This window comes from Stegastes partitus, unplaced genomic scaffold (assembly GCF_000690725.1).
Source record: "Stegastes partitus isolate 25-593 unplaced genomic scaffold, Stegastes_partitus-1.0.2 Scaffold637, whole genome shotgun sequence".
Lineage (NCBI taxonomy): Eukaryota > Metazoa > Chordata > Actinopteri > Pomacentridae > Stegastes > Stegastes partitus.
Window position 1 is genome coordinate 71,135 of NW_007578368.1, and position 7,533 is coordinate 78,667.

The window sequence follows — 7,533 nt, forward strand, 5'->3', positions numbered from 1 at the left end:
GTGGTTCTGGTACGCTGTCTTATTAAAAGACTATCATTATTATGTTTACCAGCATCCCTCAATATTATCATGGATTCAGCTGCAGATACTTACAGGGTGGGACTCTCTGTTTTTACTGCTTTTTTCAGAATCAGTTTCCAATTTGAACATGTTTGGCTGAAGTGCTCCAACATTTCATCTTGCCACTGTGCAGCATGAAGTACAGAAGCTTCTCGAGCTGCTCTGGTGGGGAGGGCTGGGTGGTAAAAGGCGAGGCGATGTTATAGATCTGCGCATTTTAGAGGCTACAGTTGCATCTGAGCCATTTTAAGGCATGAAGCAAATATTTTAATGGGAAAAAAAACTTTTAAAAAATGTGACTTTGATACACAGAGATGAGTTTTTAGGGGTTTAGCCAAGTATCAGGCTTTAATCTGCTCCGATTCTTTCTTACGCATTGCACAAGCTGTATTGTTTTTTTGGCAGAGCTGCTCTATGTATCCTGGGGAGTGTGAAGATGGATGATGTGTGATCGATTGCGGTGGATCAGTCCAGGCCAAAATGCCAGGGCTGATTTCTTGCTTCAGTCCAGCCCTGCCTTTAAAAACTTTTGGCTTCACTAGAATGCAAAAAGTGTGATGCTCGAACAGAGAGGTTGAAATAGAGTCAACACGGCTGTTGGGCGAGTGTGCCTTTATAGCGGTGTTACACGATTAAATTTATATTGATGTTTCTCGAGTGGTGTTGCGCCATAGAGGATTTTCAGGTCTCGTTATGTAACCGTGACCTCTGCGGCGCCGACACTGCCCTCTGCGTCTCTGTGTGTACTTGCTGACCTCTGGCCCGTCGCACGGCCGCCCACACAGCTGATGGCTTATATCTCTCTCCTTGCTCGAAGCAGCTGAAGCGTGCCTGGAAGTTTATGGCGTCACCGAGGACTTCGGGTCAGCGCACATCACACCTCGCCACTCCATCTCCTCTTCCTCGTCCATCCATCTGTACCCTCCTCCCCGCCTCTTTCCTCTTGCCACAGGGTGCGCTGTGTGAATGCAGCATTTACAGAGAAATGTTCTTGCCTGCCTCGATTTCTTTTGCTCATCTCTGCCTCCATCTGCTTTCTTCGCTCCTTCCTGTTTTCTCTGCCTGAGGTCGGGCGAATGGTGCATCGTCATTTACAGTCACCCCCTCCCCTCCCTTCCCTTCCTCTCTCATATTCTCAAGAAAAATATTGTGTGGAAGCCTTCGGGCTCATGGCCACAAAGCCATAGTGACCAGGGGAGTGGATGAAGCGACTGCTCGGCTCCCCCCCTGCTGACACAATAGCTTTGGTTGATGTAGATGATGTTTCTTGGCTGCTCTCTTCGTCCAGCGCAGCAATGTGTTTGACGGCGGTAAAGTAAATTGTTATGGTTCATTTGTAGCTTTGTGCAGTCTCCACATCTGGGTTTTGAAGAGCTTGTTTCCAAAACAAGATATTGCCTGTAAAGTGAAGCTCGGAGCCAAGAACATGAGGTTGCAATATTTTCTGAACATGAACACACAACGTTTTCTGTTCATTTGGTTCTGATTTATTTTTATTTTTACCCGTTTCCCACCCCCTTTTTTTTCCATTTGTGTGGAAAAAGTAGTGGAAAGTTAATATTCCTCTGTGATGATTGTACCCACATGTGGCTGATGGGATGGATGGATGGATGGATGGATGGATGGATGGATGGATGGATGGATGGATGGATGGATGGATGGATGAATGGATGGAAGTAAAGTTGGGAGGTTGAGCACTCTCCCCTGGTTTCTGTCAACCCTCCATTGGTGTTCACTTGTTTTCGATGTCCTTGTGGTCCTCGTGGGAGATTACATTGTGTGTGTGTGTGTGTGCACTCAAGTGTGGATGCTGTGTCCTTGCGAGTTTAAACCCGTGTGTGTGTGTGTGTGTGTGTGTGCCGAGCTGTCCAGAGTGGTGTGCTCAGCAGTCGTGCTCGGCTGCACACTAACGCGATGTGACAGGGTAGAAATACCAGTACCGACCGCGCTCTCGCCCACCCACCGTCACACACACCATCTCCACCCGCATCGGCCGCCATCGCCACCCCCCCCTCACCCACCTCCCTCCATCTCCCACTTACTCCCCCCCCTCCGCCGCACCGCGTCCACACCCCATTGGCTGTCTACTTCCGTCACTCCATGTCTTCTGCTCAGAGACAGAACCGTAAGCCCTCTCCCTCCCCCTTTTCATTTCACCTCACCCCCACCCCAAAAAAATAAAAAAATAAAAAAATCTCTCCGTTTGCCTGCCTACTAATATCAGTGAGTGACGTGGTATAAAGTGGGACATGTTATGCAATATCCCATTATGCAACGCCACATTTTCATATGTTCATCCGCCCACCCTCTTGAGATGAGTTCTTTTCCTCCACTTTGCTTGGTTCTCTCCGTCTTTTGATATCTTCCTGCTGGTTGGTTGGCTTCCTAAACGACGAGCCAAGGTGACAGTCGCAGCGGGGGGACAAGTCATTTGACATTTGCAGTTGTCACGGTTTGAACTCTGACCTCTGTTCCTTTGCAGCTGGTGGGTTCAAGCTGATAGGACAAGGAGAAATTTAAATATGACATTATATTCTCACCTGAACATCCTCACGTCAGAGAACAAGGAGACACCTTTCTCTTAACCTTCAGCTACAGTATCAGGGGAGGGCAGATTTATCATGCAGCACCTAGCTTCATATTTATACCGTTACACATTTTCACGCCTGGATGCTGCTGGATAAAAGGCCGATCTTTAGCCGCTAAGCAGCTCCGCTCGAGTTTTTCAGTTTTCAGTGCCTTGCTCGAGGACATTTCTGCTTTGCTTGTAGAATAAGAAGTGGACCTTCACATTCTTTATGAACAAGCAACATACAACAATGAATACACAAAGGGATTTTCATTTGCCTGCATTTTCAAGACTGCAATAAGCATAGCGTATAAGTAGGGTACTCATAAGATACGATTAACAAAAGGCACTTTTCAAAAGGAAAAATAAATCATGCTCCACAAGAATAGCTCTGATTGTTCCATTACATATTGAGTTTTTGCTTGCGATTATTGTGCGTCTAGCATTTATTGTTGTATTTGCAGGCAAACTTAATCATTTTATATAACGTAGAGTAGTTTATTCTGTAAAAGTGCATTGTAATTTAGTGGCTAAGACAGAGTCCTCACCGTAATGGAAAATGCTCAATGGATGGATGTCCTATCCCCGTGTAGCAGCCCTCGCTTATAGAAGCAAAAACACATGAAAATAATCATATGTCCTTCATGTAAAATCTGAATCTGTAGCCTTACCAAGGCTAAAATGTGCATGACAATAGTCGAGAAATGTGTATTTCTCTCTATAATCTGTACTGTAGCAAATTAGGAGTATAAAGCACACCCCATCCATTTAGCAGCTGAATTTTATTATTATTCAAATTAAGAAGTTTAAGTAAACAAATAAAATACATGCTAGAGATTAACTAGCATCAACTTATTTATTGTCTATGGGGAGCCGCTTGTCTTGATTCAGAAAGCTCGGAATTGTTTAGATATTTAACAAGGCCCTGAGAGGTAAAATTATTCTGTCACAAAACAATTATAGATGTCTGAAAATTGCATTACAACTCAGGAAAGGTTTTTTTTGTTTTTTTACCCTTAATACCCAGTTACTATTCTTATGACCCCTCTGATTTATGTGGAGACTCTTGACTCTGACATCTAGTTTCTTTTTTTTTAACACTTAAATTTTATTTGCAGTTTAATAACAACAGTGACAACAATGACAACCAACAGCACAGTGCAGGAACATAGCTACCAGTCCATATCAACTCACAAGAGTCCATTTTACAAACATAAGCTACAGAGAGAGCTCCAGGGCTATAAGAAGGGAGGGTGGAGATGTGGGAGTGACAGCAACACACAGCCTGTGCACTTGTGTCATGGCCAACATACATAGAGAATATACAGAATGCAAGGGGGGGAAAAGGGGAAAAAAAACATTCAAAGAAGATGAGGAGAATTGCCACCATGCCGATCCCTCTTTTCCTGAAGACATAACGTCCATTTCTTCCACCCTGCCATGTAAAGGTCCTTTTTAAGTCTAAGACGGAAAGGAAGTCTTTCCATCTCATGGATTTCCTTAATAATATTAAACCAATTATCTGCTGTAGGCGGATCCGATTTCTGGTGATTGCCTTCTTTGCTGCTAAAACCACAATTTTCAAGAGATATCTGTCATTTCCTGTCAACCTGACATCTAGTTTCATGCTAACACTGGTTAATGTTTGTTCTACGTCAGCCTGCTACTGCAATAAAACGTCACTTTCAGAAAGTACCGTTTAGACCATAATAAAGAGTCCATATTTGTCACATTTCCAGGGTTCTGATTTTATTTTTGGGATCTAACAGAATATGTTTGCATGCGTTAATGTTCAAAAAACACTGTATAATTGTCATACTGTGCAGCACCTGTTCTCAACCTCCACCTGAAACACTCCTGTCTCTTTAAGGCCCAGCCTGCTCTGATTGGTCAACTAGCCGTAACCCTCAAATTCAAAAGAAGCAACTCCTGCAAGGAAGTAATGACAGACTGAGGAAGATTCTGATTTCCTGTCTCAGGGTGCCAAACTAGCCTCTTGGCAGGCGTTCTACAAATATGTGACACTGTGATGTCGACAAGTAACGAAAGAAAAGCCTGAACTTTAAATGATGTTTTTCAGGCAGGTAAGGAGATTAACTTCCTTTGGTGGTGTTTTCAGACCTTTTACATGCACAAACACTAAATGAAATTGATTAACCCAAAAAGCATAATATGGGCTCTTTAATAATGTTTACAAAATAATATATAATTTACAGGGACTTTAACATTTTGATGCTGGATGTATTTCCAGAAGTTGCAGAATTAAAGGACCTTTTTTTATTTTTTAAACTGCAGTTTCATTACAGTTCTTTTCCTACTGTGGTTATTTATATGGTGATGACTGGCTGTTCTTGGTGGAGAAGGTGGGAAAATTTACTAAAGCGTGATGTGATAGAAATATGTGCAGACATTAGCACATTAACCACATTAACCTTGTGACAGACATGTCGCTTTGTTTTATGAGGTGAAGACTGAGTCAGCGGAAATGAAGAAACAGCATTTGTGACTGTGGTGTTGTCATTTGGATTGTTTCTCACGCAAGCCTAGAAACCTGTGAAGATAGAAGGATTACAAACAACTGTGGAAAAAATAGGCCACTATAGTGACTATTGTTCTGCAAAAACAGCCCTTTCTTGCTGCTTATATGTTATATGTGAGTGGCTATACGTTGTTAATCCTTCTTGATTCTTACACCACCATTGATAGTAAAGCTGTTAAGCTGAGAGAAAAGGAAAGGCCACAGAAGCGACAGCATCACTCCCTTCTTTTGCCTCTTTGGCCTTTTATACCGAAGAATCTATATTAAGACTGAACAGCCTGTCTATATTTTCTTTCTGCATCACTCTCCCTCTCACCTCTCCTCCTCTTCGTGGGTTTAGGTGCACTTTCTCCCCCCACCTCCTCCTCCCTCCTCTACCCTCCTCTCCCCATCTCTCCTCCCCTCTTTCCGTCCTGTGTTTTTCTCTATCCTCGGGGAGACAGCTGCATGCACAAGCATTGTGGATCACTGAGCTTCACGACACCGTCTCTAAAAATTGCTCCATTTTTCCACAGAGCGTTTTTCCAAAGCGCTGAGCGGGACAGGCGGCCTGATATGATGCTGCTATTTTTTTTTTTTTCCCTTCAAATTTGCTCTGCGAGCTGATGGTTTTGATGAATTATTGATGTAATATAATTTCTTTGCCCTTGTCACAGTTTATTAAATCATATTTGTGTTTTTAACTAGTTTAAAATAAGCAGTTTTGGGGTCTTAATAACACATGATGTGAATCTGCTGCAGCATCGATGATTTGCAATATTTAACAATCGGGCCCTGACGGACACAGAGTTCCTATCCTCTCGATTTCATCCACAATCGCGTAAGTTTCACCGCCACACGGCCCCGGAGGCATCCATCTTGGATCTTCTCCAGTCCAGTGGAGGCGTAGAGGGGAGGGGTGGGCTTGGTGGAGACTACATTTTGGCTCCATTCCAGTCCAGTGGGCATGAAGCAGGCCTCAGAGGCTCCTGGGATTTCCCTTTACACCAAACCCCTCTGCTCTCCATTAACCAATTAAGGGAGAGAACTGCTTAACTGGACATATGAAAGACCATGTGTAGGCTGTGGGTAACAGGAATAAATCGGGAGTCACGAAGGAGCATCATGGGAAAGGAGATGCTGGGGAGAGGGGGACAGTGTGGGAAAACGGTGGAGCGCTAATATAAAACACAACGAATATCCTAACGCAGCCCCCTTCTGCTTCATTGCATCTGATTCACCCGCCGCACATTCCGCACTCAAACGTGTGTTGCCGAGTACACAGGCCTGTGATAGATGTTTATGAGCTAATGTCAATTTTCTTCTGTGAATTTACTGTCAGCGGATGATGAATGCACTCAATATCACTGGTTATTCATCTCATATATTCTCTGCAACAGCTGCCAGCGCAGAACAAATCCCGCGGCCGCCAATAGGTGTCGTCATTGCCCAGCTTGTAGTCACGTCACGGAGCAGCCCGGGCTGACGGAGCGAGCTTCCCTTTTTCAGAACTACTGGGGCACGATGTGGTGTAACGTCGCGCTGTTGCCATAGCTCTGCCTGAGTAAGTGCAACAAAGGCAGGCGTGTGTTTGCACGAGTTTAAGTGGATTTTTGTGCGCACAGATTTATGAATAAACAAATATTTTGTATGCAGACGCTGCAGCTGTGTCACCGGCTCACTGCAGATGACAGCAGGTGACAGGTGAAGGACAGTGTGTGTGCAAAGAGTCACCTCATCCTCATAGTTCACCTTTATGCATGTGTGTGAGTGTGTGTGTGTGTGTGTCCCTGTCCTTGTCTTGGCCATGCTCCTGTAAGCGACCCACATCAATTCGTAAGGCCTCTGCCCTTTTCCTGGGGCTGCCTGAGAAATGTGATGTGACATGTGGGATGAGTAAGATGGAGTGAGGGTGAGGCGGTGGTGAGGAGGGGGGGAAAGGAGGAAGAGGTGAGGTTGTTGAAGGTAGATTCCAGGGGACATTTCAAAACACAAGTCTGGGAGATGCACAAAGTCAGACTGTCAAACAAAGACACAAACAGACTGCATTCTGACAAACACCTGAACGCTTCAAACAGGGAGACAGATTTTCTGTTGAAGTATATGTGCAGGCGGAGAGGTAAACATTTACAATGACAGCTTTTTTTATGCACTTGAATCAATGCACACACAGGACTGAGTAGAGATAAAACATCCAAGCATAAATACACTCAGTAACACATTCACAGCACTGATGAAATGTTGCAGTGTACAATATTATTTATTGGCAGTTTATCATAGAACAGTGAGTCCGGGACATTTTTGGGGTTTTCTTTGGCGTTGTAATCCTCTGCAGTGGATTGGCTGAAAGTGAAATCTGCAAATCAGGAACTGTGCCAAGTTTTCA